The sequence below is a fragment of the Ctenopharyngodon idella genome, chromosome 5, assembly GCF_019924925.1.
Source record: "Ctenopharyngodon idella isolate HZGC_01 chromosome 5, HZGC01, whole genome shotgun sequence".
Taxonomy (NCBI): Eukaryota; Metazoa; Chordata; class Actinopteri; order Cypriniformes; family Xenocyprididae; genus Ctenopharyngodon; species Ctenopharyngodon idella.
Genome location: NC_067224.1, coordinates 13,991,450 through 14,004,248, shown reverse-complemented (window position 1 = coordinate 14,004,248; position 12,799 = coordinate 13,991,450). Strand labels below are relative to the sequence as shown.

The following is a 12,799-nucleotide window of genomic DNA, read 5'->3' as shown; positions in this document are numbered from 1 at the left end:
TTGGGTGAACTATCCCTTCAACACTGTTTTGCTATAAACTGTCCTGACCAACCCTCACCCACCACCCCTAGTAATAACTATTTTAGCATTTGCAGGAAAGGGAAGATAATGTTCTCTATTTTAAGCAAGTGCTGCAGCTAAAATCATCCGTTGCTTTAAATGCTTGAACTTTTTATTTCTGATTGGCTTCCAATGTTTTTGTTCATCAGTTGGAAAAAAGTTCCACCAAAAGTGATTCCAATGATATTGTTATAAGATGCAACCAAACTCCTTGGTTTTCAAACTCTTTTGGCTTCTTATCATGCCAAACCCAGTGTCTTATGCTTCACACTTCCATGCATACATGAATGGAGTATAATTTAACCAGGGCAAAAGATGGACTTTCGGACCCTTGAAACATACTAGGTCTATGATAAATTGTGATTCACAAGAATGTTTAAAATGTACAGTTAAAATGAAATGTGTAGTACTTTTTAATGTTTTAAAGAGTTACAGGTAATGTGTGTACTGTTTTTGGAAATGTGAAATTGATCAATATGTAAATGCATCCTGCAATATTGATGACGCATTGTGATACAATGTTTAAAATGTTTTTGCTTTGAAATATGTGCATGAAATTGTGAGACTGTAATATTTTTAATGTTATTTAATAAATGTGGTAAAAAACAGCATTATGGCCTTTTTAATATGTTGTAATGTGCCATCATGAGGTACAAAGGGCTTGTTCACTGGGGCAGTACCCTTAAAAGGACAAATTTGTACCATTTTTAGGGGTACATTATGGTACCATAGCACTACAAGGTACAATTTGGTCACCAAAGGTACATATTTGCCTTTGAAAGGTACAAACTGTAAGGGTACCAATATGTACCCATTACAAAGGGTACAACAGGTGTACCTTTGAGGGTACTGCCCCAGTGACAAGCCGTTGGACAGTGTGTGGCAATTTTATTAAGTTAGACCAACAAGCTTTTTTTTGAGTGTAACGTTTGGCGCTCTAGCGGTTAATAAACAAAACCGCATGCATCTTGTGGAAGAACATTATAGACGGAGCTACTTCTCTCTGTTTATGTCTATGATGAGTCATGTAGGTAGTGGGCTACTCCGCAGCGGTGGCGACACGACCGGTCTAAAATAGTCTGAATATAAACACTTATTATACCGTAGTGATTCGGGATAAGACAAAAACACAGTTTGGAAAATGGATTCATGATGTACTTGCTCATTATATAAATTTTGTTAATTTTTAACACAAAATCACAACAACATCTTTGATCCGACAACATCACGTTATTAATAAACATTTAGAAAATCGATTTTTGAAATTTGTGAATCGGTAGAAGACAGAATCACAATTCATATGTAAATCGATTTTTCCCCCAACCCTATCATCAACCCCGCCCTAATATTACATTGTTTGTCTGATCAACAAACTAGGGTCTGTTACAACGATTTTTTGGATAAATATTGCCACAAAACTACCAATGCCATAAATGCCAAAAAGCTGAATTTCAAAATTTACTAAAGTATAAAGCCAAAGTTGTTTTTACTATCTTTGACTTTTGTCATTAGAATCAAATCCATCAGCTTTTGAAAAGTGTTTACTCGCAAGGTTGATTTTTTCCAATAACATATGAAGCACAGCAAAAAAGGAACTGCAATAATAGCAAAGATGGGACTGTCATCATTGCTGGACACAAAAAAAAAAAAACAGGACACAAAGGCCATTAGAAGATTAGGAAATTTGCTCCAAGAAAAAGAAATGCCTTGACTTTTACAGTAAAAGCCTTTAGTTTTACAATAAGGCCGATTGACCAAAGTCAGACGGTAGAGGCTAGAAATCTTTTTGACCAACATCACAGACATTGACTTTAACCTGCACTATGATTATTGATTATTGGATTGTGTTATTGCACTACACGTTTATTTATTAATAACTGACTCATATTGTTTGCACTGTTGCAAGCATTCAGATTCCCCTCGTGCCCTTTCTATATTTAGGAATTCTCTCTGGGATACAAGCGCTGCAACAACTCATTCGTACTGTAAAGGTTGAAGAAAAATAAGAGGGCTTGATGATGTCTCTTTTAATAACGGCCCTTCAAAAATGATTCAACAAACATCATCTTTCAAACAACAGCATCAATGCAAATTCTGTATTCACGCTGTGACAGATTCATAAAACAGTAGGAAAAATGTCAGATTGAAATGATGTGGGTAAAGTTTCTGATCACCCAGTACCTGTCATTGATGTGTAAACATGGATGGTAATAGGGCTGGACGATTATGACCTCAAATCAAAACCTCGATTAATTGAACATTTTACCTCGATTACGATTAATGAAAGATTATTTTGTTTCTGGGTTTGTTTGTTTTTTGTTTGTTTTTTTGCCCTCATAGTTCACTTACAAGGTTTGTACTGTAAATATGCTTGACTATTAAAGATGGGATATTTTTTCCTATTGAAAGAGTGATCTGATATAACAGCTCACTTTCAGCAGTTATTTTATCTATGGTTTGTAACATTTCTTACAGATTTCTGCTCGTTGTAAATCAGATAAAGATAAATTAGCACAGTACCAGTACGTAATGAGAGCGATTGCGTGTGTGAATTAGTCATACCGTCTCTCTATTAATTGTGAAGCTGTGGGTTGTAAATAGTTACTTCAAAAGTAGAAAAATATATGCTATAATAACTTTTGAGTTTCTAAGCTACTTTAGTGATAAACTGTGGACTTTTGAATCCATTTTTGAGTTACAGTATGTTTTCAAGCTCTTGTATCTTATCTAGCTTTTGAATTAATCAATATAGAGACATCTTACATATAAACAGCACAACTCAACCTCAAAACAAGTCTGACAGACTGAAAAAGCCTATGCATGCATATTCAGCAAACTTATCATGAAATAAGCGAAATTTACGTCAGCTCTAATATTGAACAGAGGATGTACAGAACAGAAATTCTCTGAAGTAGCAAAGGCCTTTAACAGCATGAATTTCTGCAGAAGAAGACATAAATGAGTACACTCGACTTCCTGCGGGGGAGATTTTTTAAAAAAAAATTATGAAACATCACCTTCGAGCACGGGTGCAGGCCATTTCTGCTGCCTAACCGCAACACATGCTTTATTCCTGACATGACCATGTTGCGATGTGAAAACTATTACATGGTCAAGATGAAAGGGAAGATTTGAGCTGACAGAGGTTCATAAGAGTTCCTTTTAAAGAAACATGGGCGTTTCTTCAACTACAGGCACTTTTGTGTCACAGGGTTTGATTTTTTTTATTAAAATATTTTATAAAAGAGTTTTACTAAAACAGACTTAAACTTTAGTCATTTTGAACAATGAAGGTCACATTAAAACTGCCTTGGACACTTTTTACCATGCCTTCATCATTTGTTTTTGTTACCTTCAAGATACAGACTTTTAATTAATTGTATGTAATAAAAAAAAATTACATTCAAGCAAGACACTACAGTCAATTTTTAGATTTGGTGCATAACGTCTTCTTTCAGACTAGTGGAAAGAAAACATAAAAATAAACATTTAAGTGTTTCATTTATTACACTTTATCTATTTTTCTATCTGTAGATTTCAATTACAATACTTTAAAGGCTGTTTTCTCAACATGAGTCAGAAATCTCTACTTCAGTACTTACATGCACCTAACCTTACATCTAAATTACAAAGGTTTTTACAGAGGGATTTCTTTGTTAATATATCATTTGTGTGGTTTATAGACCATTTCATTCCTAAAAACATGGTGATTTTTTTCTGGCTGTTGACAGTGTTTTCTGATTTGATATTTTCTGAGTGATAAAAAGCGATAACCAAAAACCCCTCTGTAAAAAAATCTGTAACTCTAATATGTCAGCAAAAAAGAAAAAACCTGGCTTTATCTAATGCTCAGATTTATGTTCTAGAAATGTATGTAAATTAGTGCATATTTAATTAGACAATAATATTAAAACATAACATTTTAGAAAACTTGCATTACAAAACAATAGTCTTAAATGTACAGTAATCAACTGGGGAACTATTGTGATAACTATTAGTTAATTTTTTTTTTTTTACCTTGTTCACCTGTGGTGTCTTGCCTTAAATCATAATATACTCTAAAAAAACTTTTAGACCATAAATGAAATCTAATTGTCTAAAAGTATACATTTTCGAAAAGTTATGGCTGTGACACATTTTTACCCTAATACAGTTTCATCAAATGTTAGTGTGCTTGTTTATCAAAGAGACACCAATGTTTGTAGAGAGCTTGAGATAAAATATAAAACATGATGTCTGATGTAAACTAAGAAAAATCAAGATAAATATCATGTTAATACTTTACAATAAGGTCCTAATAGTTAAAATGAGTTAATGCATTAACTAATAAGCAATACATTTGTTACAGTTTGTATTAATCTTAGTTAACATTAGTTTATAAAAAATACAACTGTTCATGGTTAGTTCATAGCTCATGTCCATTAAAGAATATAAACAAATACAACTTTTCAAGAATGTAAGAAATGTTGCAATTAACATAACTAAGAGTAATATATGCTTTAGAAGTATTTTTCATTGTTAGTTACAATGTAACAAATGTAGCTAACTAATGTTAACAAATAAAACCTTATTGTAAATCACTTATGAACAGAATATTTTTATTGTGCATAACTTTCAATTAAGTTATAATTATGCAAATATGTGAAAAGTAAACAAGTTAAAAGACTGTTTTTAAGATACACAAAATGCTAGCTATGAATTTAGCCTTATTAAGACAATAGCAATAGTAATTTTATTACAAAAAATGTAATTTCCAACGCACAATGCCATTTAACACAATATATGATCATGATATGACGAAAAATGACTTTCATGACTTCCAGGGTGAAAAAAATGACAGAATTCGGTAACACTTTATTTTACAGTGCCGTAGTTACATGTTACTACATGTACTTACTATAGTAATAACAGTAAATTATGCATAATTACAAGTAACTAACCCTAAACCAAACCCTAACTGTAACTCTATAAAAAGTACGTAGTTAATTAATAGTACTCAGTACTTATGAGTAATTACAATGTAACTACGGCACTGTAAAATAAAGTGTAACCCCGAATTCTGTAATGGATGCTTTTCTACAACTCGACAAGTTAAATAAACAAGTTGAGAGTGTGAAAAGTGAGTTTGAGATATTTATTTTCCAGAAGTGATTGAAGTTGAAGAAACACCTGTATATGAATTATGCATGAAAATAGGTGAAATGAGCGCAGCTGAGATTTCCTTCAGGTTACAGACTCATGTACTCCGTTAATTTATCAACTTAACAGAGTCGACCAGATTACCAGTGTGCCAAACTGGCTGTACAGTTACATAAAAATATGAATTATACATGACAGCATGTATTGAATCCAATCTACAACATTAACATATGGACTTACAGGGTGCAATACACAAGACAGAGTATTTTAAAGCAAAAAACACATTTGCACAAGAAAAACTATTACTGTAAAAAGAAATACTTACTTGTTTGTTTAGGGTTGCTGAGCTAGCGACACTGCTAGCCAACTCGCGTGATGATCAACGCACTTGAAACTTAAAATATCCGAGCGAAACAGTCATTCAATCCATGCTGCTTCTTTTACTCCAAATATTTTTGTCGCTCAGTGTCACTTACGTGAGGATCGACCATCCCGTTACTTGTCGTTACATTTGACTTCTTGTAGCACAGCTCGCTAAGATGTTTGGGGTCAAGTTTAGACGGCTAGCTGCGCGTTAGCATGTGCTGCTTCTCTTATTTACAAAACATGACCAAAGGAGCTTCGCACTTAGCATGCTGTCTCAACCCAATACGACCACAAAGACGACGATATATGTTCTTAAATAAAGCCACCTGATGGATATGTTATGGACGCATGTCTTAAGATCACCAGTGGTGTGACAGCTAGCGAGCATGCTAACTCACCCGACATGACAGTCAAGCCTATCAGCAGGTCATGCATTAACAAACCACATCTGTTTGTCTTTAAACGACCGTTGTGTTGTCTATCCTTTCAAAAAGAGTGAAATGAAGACCAGTTTTAATTTCCAGCACGTAGTCTGTATGTTCCTGTGCTGTCTTAGTGTCTCATATGCAGGTGGTGCCTTGTGCGTACTGCAGTTGACACGCCACTCAGTCTCAGCTGGACGTGTCTTAATACCTAGTGTGCTGCCTACCTAGATAGCATGTTTGAACAGCATAAGTTCATTAGCTCATAATTCCCCCAAATCTGCCTATGACGCCCAGAAATGCCTAAAGGTTTTAAAACACAACCAGTGTGTAACAGAAGAGTGATTCACTGACCCTTTGCTGTATTACCTTCATCAGATTACAATCAATTATTAACTAGCCTATATAGACCCATGCAGCACTGATCCTTTAGATTATTCGTGCATTTTATATTTGGTCATTTTGAAATGCATGTTTTTGGCTGAGTGACTTGGTTAAGTAATAGCAAGGAAGTGAAAGTTAGGATGGTGAACTTGTCCTTCATATCGACACTCTCTGTTTGACCTTTTAGTTTGGTTTTAGGTGAAAGCAAATTATGTTTACTATACACATGCTCCACTGCTTATTCAAACTAATATTGTGCTTGTAGAGCCTTTTTTGAGTTTTTTTCCCCCCTTTTCAGTTTATCAAAATGTCAAACAAATCCATTTACCCAAACACTAAACAGTGTGATGAATCAGCAGCAGATTTTGACTTGGATTCTTGAGCTAATAAACAAGGGGAACTTTGCTCAATTTAAAAAAACAAACAAACAAACAAACAAAAAAAAACTATTATATATGCCTGGTTATATATGCCTGGTTTCACAGACAAGGCTTAAGCCTAGTCCCAGACTAAAATGCATGTTTGAGCTGTCTTAACTGAAAGAAACTTGCATTGACGTATCTTACAATAAGTCAATAAGTCAGTGGCATTGTTTTGTCTCAAGATGCACAGCTGTAATGTTTTTTTTTTTTTTCTTCTTCTAAGTCACATTTATAAAGGCTACTGAAATGTCCTTATTGAACTAAGGCCTACTCCTGGCTTAATCTAAGCCCTGTCTGTGAAACAGGCCTATAATTTCTCTAAATAAGTTGTAAGATATGATAAGTGAAATGATAATTCAGAGCCTAAGCAGAGGCACAACAGCGACTTAGCCTGTAAAAACATTGTATTAAGGCTTTAGCAATTCACAGTTTAGGATTGATTATAAATATTATCATTATTATTCTTTATTTATTTAGTCAGTTAAAAATTAACTTAAAAATGTTAGAATATCATTGCATTAAATACAATTTCAAGCTAAGGGCATTTATTTTTAAGAAAGATAGCATAAACACTTGCAATTACAGTGGGGGGAAATCCAAGATGGCGGAGTGAGCGGTAGCATTTATGCAGGCTCTGATAAATTAGTTTAATAATGTCCTAAAATTGATACATCCGGCAAAGAAACCTACCAGAAGTATAGAAAGTTAGTATGGTTTTGTATTGTGTTCTAAAGGACAACATGTTCACTCCTGCATACTAGAACGAAGTTGAGTTCATATAACAGTTACATTATTCATCTATGTCTGTTTCTTTTCTATCTTTGAATGTCAGGGGGTTAAAAAATAGTGTTAAGCGTAAAGCTATTTTTTTATTTTGCAAGGAACAAAAAGCAAATTGCGTCTTCTTACAAGAGACTCATTCTGTTTTGAATGATGAAAAATTTTGGATAATACAGTGGGGTGATTTAGCCTTGTTTGCACATGGATCTTCACATTCAGCTGGAGTTATGTTATTATTTAACAGATTTGAAGGCTCTGTAATTGTTCATGAAGGTGACAAAGAAGGTCACTGGTTAATGGTAGCTGTGGAAATAAATGACATATGTTATATATTATTATGTATTTACGGTTATAATAACAAAGTGGCCAACAGAGAAATGTTAGAGAAGCTGGGTAATTTGGTTAACGAATGGAAAGTAATCTACAAGTCAGATAATGTGATAATAGGAGGAGATTTTAATATAGCCCCTGATTCATGGTTAGACCGAAAACCCCAAAGAAGTTCACATTCTGTGTATAATGATACTATATTGAATTTATGTACTTTAACAAATGTGGTTGATTATTGGAGGGTATCTAACCCAAACAGCATTCATCATACATGGTATAACCCCTCAGGAAATGGACAAAGCTCAAGACTAGATTATTGGCTTATTTCTAGTGAATTATGTAATGATGTCTTATATTTACAACGCTTAAAAAGTTTGGTTTTGGGGAAGGGTTTTGCAAGGTTATTAAAATGTTATACAATAATATTTATAGTTATATATCCCTCAATCCTGGAATGACTCCTAGAATTGAGATCTTACGTGGAATCAGACAGGGTTGTCCAATTTCCCCCAAATTGTTTATACTTTGTACTCAAATGTTAGCTTACTTAATTGTCAACCATCCTCAATTAAAAGGTATAACCATTTTTGATTATGAGTATCGAATTAGCCAATTCGCTGATGATGAAGTCTATAATTGAGAAAGCCTTAACCATTATTTCAGTTTTTTCAAGAGCATCTGGCCTATGCTTAAATCTAAAAAAATGTGAACTGTTACCTTTGTATTCATGTGATGAGGAAAGTATAGAATCCATTCCAGTTAAATCTGAAGTGAAATACCTTGGTTTAACAATATCCAAAGATTCAAAATCAAGAGAACTATTAAACATAGAGGACAGAATAGATAGTATGAAAAAATCTCTTAATCACTGGCTTATGAGAGATCTGTCCATTATGGGAAGAATCCTTTTGACAAAAGCAGAAGGCATATCTAAACTAATTTACCCATCTTATTCTCTTTTTGTTTCCCCTTAACTAATTAAAAGGTTAACTCTGTAATGTTTAATTTTATATGGAAAAACAAATCTCATTATATTAAAAAGTCCCAGATAATTAAAGATTATAAAAATGGAGGTCTGAAAGCCACTGAATTTGAATCAATGATTGGAGTACCTAAACTGAATTGGATAAAATCATATTTAACACAGCCTAATTCAATGTGGTTTCATATACCAAAGTGTTTATTCAAAAGAGTCGGAGGATTAGAATTTTTGATGAAATGTGATTTTGAGATTTCTAAATTGCCTATTAAGCTTTCAAATTTCCACAAGCAGATATTGCAATACTGGAAATTGATATTTACCCACAACTTCACACCACATGGTTCCACCCTGTGGAATAATAGGACCATCACGATAAATGGAAGACATTATTCAAACAAGAGTGGTACTGTTACGTACAGAAGGGGACGGAGACACAGATACGGGTTTAACAGGTTTATTGATGGTAATTCAGAGCGTGAGCAGGATGCAGGTAAGTGAAGGCAGATTGACAGAGCAGAATGATGAAGAGCTGGCACTGATACTTGGCTGGATGTTTCTTACAGATAGCGTGGATGTCTGGAGACGAGGGAGCGAAGACACACTGGAGGAACACTGGAGACGAGGAGACACAGGGAATCACGGAGAACGCTGGAGACAGGTAAACGGAGAGCAAGGGAGTCCAGGAGGTAAGTTTAACACGAGGTAAGTGTAAACGAGACCGGACAGTGACTGTGTGAACTGGTGTGTCTTTTATGTGGCTGTAGTGATGACTGTGGATTGGTGTCAGGTGAGGCTTGTTAGTATTCAGGAGAGGGAGTGCGATGTGATTGGGTGACTGTGGAGCCTGGCGTGTCTGTGACATTACCCCCCCCTCCACGGTCCGCTCCTGAGGACCGTGGACCCCGACGTCGTGGTGGCCGACCTCTACCTCGGGGGGCAGGCTTACTGGGATGTCTGGCGTGGAAGTCGTCAAGGAGACTGGGGTCTAGAACATCATTTCTCGGGACCCATGAGCGTTCTTCGGGACCATATCCTTCCCAGTCGACCAAGTATTCTAGGGAACCACCACGACGCCGGGAGTCCAAGATGTCTTTTACTTGATAGGCCACTCCGTCTTCTACGATGAGTGGAGGAGGGGGATCTTCGGAATCGCCAGGCTCAGTGGAGGGAAGGACAGAGGGATGGTGAGGCTTTAACAGTGACATGTGGAAAACTGGGTGAATGCGATACTCAGGAGGGAGTTGCAGGTGATAGGTGACGGGGTTGATCTGCCGGATGACGGTGAAGGGGCCAACGAACCTAGGACTCAGTTTCCTACAGGGCAGGCGCATCCTGATGTCCCTGGTTGACAGCCAGACCTTCTGCCCTGGTTGGTAGTTGGGTGCGTGGGAGCGTCGAAGGTCGGCTGTCAACCGGCGCCTGCGTAGGGCTCGCTGGAGTTGCAGATGTGCTGAGTCCCAGACCCTCTCGCTCTCCCGGAACCAGTAGTCCACTGCCGGAACGTCAGAGGGTTCCCCATCCCAGGGGAAGAGTGGGGGCTGGTAGCCGAGCACGCATTGGAAAGGTGTAAGGCCAGTAGTGGGTTGACGGAGGGAGTTCTGGGCGTACTCGGCCCAGCCCAGGAACTGGTTCCAGGAGTCCTGGTGGCCGTGACAGAAGGTACGTAAGAAACGGCCAATCTCCTGTATCTTCCTCTCCGTCTGCCCGTTTGTTTGGGGATGGTAACCTGAGGAGAGGCTTACGGTCACACCTAGGAGCTTGAAGAAGGCCTTCCAGACTCGGGATGTGAACTGGGTACCACGGTCCGAAACGATGTCCTCAGGTAATCCATAATGACGAAAGACGTGGTTAAATAACAGTTCTGCCGTTTCCATGGCAGTGGGGAGTCCAGGCAGGGGAATTAAACGGCAGGACTTGGAAAAGCGGTCGACTATGACCAGCACACAGGTGTAACCATCGGAGACAGGAAGGTCGGTGATGAAATCTACTCCTAGGTGTGACCATGGACGAGTGGGAACGGGCAGAGGTAGGAGTTTTCCGGAGGGAAGATGGCGTGGGCTCTTTGAGATGGCACATTCCCTGCACCCCTGTACGTACCTTCTGACGTGGGATAGCATGCTGGGCCACCAGAAGCGCTGTTTCAACAGCGAGAGGGTTTCGTTGACCCCGGGGTGGCCAGTGCCCAGTGAAGTATGTGTGGAGTGGATGAGGGGTGTGCGTCGTGACCGGGGTACATACTTCAATCCGGGGGGGCAACCCGGCGGAACGTTGGTGGAGGCATTGGTCTTGGGGAGCGTCTCCTCCGACCAGGAGATGGGGCTCACGATGAGTCGTTCGGGGATGATGGGCTCTGGATCTTCGTTATTTTCTTCTACACAATGGACACGGGAGAGAGCATCAGCTTTTACGTTCTTAGGACCGGGGCGGTAGGAAATGGTAAAATTGAACCTGATGAAGAAAAGGGCCCATCTGGCCTGGCGGGGGTTGAGTCTCTTGGCATCACGGAGGTATCCTAGGTTTTTATGGTCGGTCAGGACCGTAAAAGGGTGTTTAGCTCCCTCAAGCCAGTGCCTCCACTCTTCTAGGGCGAGCTTGATGGCAAGGAGCTCGCGGTTGCCGATGTCATAGTTAATTTCCGCCGGGTTGAGTTTCCTGGAGAAGAAAGCACATGGATGGAGTTTGCTGGGATTCCCCTGCTGCTGGGATAACACCGCTCCCACTCCGGTGGTTGAAGCGTCTACTTCGACTACGAAGGGGAGCTCAGGGTCAGGATGAACCAGGAGGGGAGCGGTTGTGAAAGCGGTCTTGAGGGTCTCAAAGGCTTGGGTGGCGGCTGGGGTCCAGGACAGAGACTTGGGCTTACCACGGAGGAGGTTGGTGAGTGGGCCGGTGATGGTGCTATAGTCCTGAATGAAACGACGGTAGAAGTTGGCAAATCCTAGGAATCTCTGAAGTTCTTTAATCGTGGAGGGGATGGGCCATTCTCTGACTGCGGTGACCTTCCTCTCGTCCATGCGAACGCCACTGTGGTCAATGATGTAGCCGAGAAAGTGCACCTTCCATCAGCCATCTGTGCACTTTCTCGGCTACATCATTGACCACAGTGGCGTTCGCATGGAAGTGGCTTTCAGGAAGAGGTGGTGGCTTCGTAGGCGTTGAAGGACCTCCGCAACGTGTCGGCGATGTTCGGCCAGGCTCCGGAAGTAAATCAGAATGTCATCAATGTAGACCAGGACAGACCGGTGCAGGAACTCCCGGAGCACCTCATGCATGAAGTCTTGGAATACGGAGGGGGCGTTGACCAGTCCATACGGCATGACGAGGTACTCATAATGGCCAGTAGGGGTCACGAAAGCTGTTTTCCACTCGTCCCCCTCACGTATTCTGATGAGGTTGTACGCGCTGCGGAGGTCCAGCTTGGTGAACACAGTGGCGCCGCGCAGATGTTCCAGGGCCGCTGGGACGAGAGGAAGGGGGTAACGGAACTTGATGGTGATTTGGTTTAGTGCTCGATAATCTATGCAGGGCCGCAAGCCTCCGTCCTTTTTCGCCACGAAGAAAAAGCTGGAAGCAGCAGGGGAAGTGGACGGACGGATGTAGCCTTGCTTGAGCGCCTCGTCGATGTAATCCTCCATGGCTTTCTCCTCCGGAATGGATAGGGAATAGATTTTCCCTCTGGGCACTGGCTCACCTGGGATGAGGTCAATGGCACAGTCCCATGGCCGATGGGGAGGCAGCTTGGAGGCTTGTTTGGGACAGAAGACATCTCTGAAGTGGGAGTAACAGGCGGGGATATCTGTGGAACGGTTCTCGAGGGGGCTTTCCACAGTAGTCGCCCCAACTTGGATTTTAGGGGACTCAGGATAACTGGACGCGGGGAGTTCAGGGAAACAGTCTTGGAAACAATGGTTACC

General features: G+C 39.6%; 1 protein-coding gene across 1 annotated transcript in view; it reads right to left on the bottom strand.

The window, feature by feature from the left end:
* jak2b (Janus kinase 2b) overlaps positions 1-6,190 on the bottom strand; it is a 38,147-nt gene extending 31,957 nt beyond the window's left edge. The window contains exon 1 of the mRNA XM_051894233.1: positions 5,525-6,190. The gene's annotated coding sequence lies outside the window, so the exon portion shown is untranslated. The remainder of the gene's footprint in view (positions 1-5,524) is intronic.
* Positions 6,191-12,799: the final 6,609 nt, after the last annotated feature.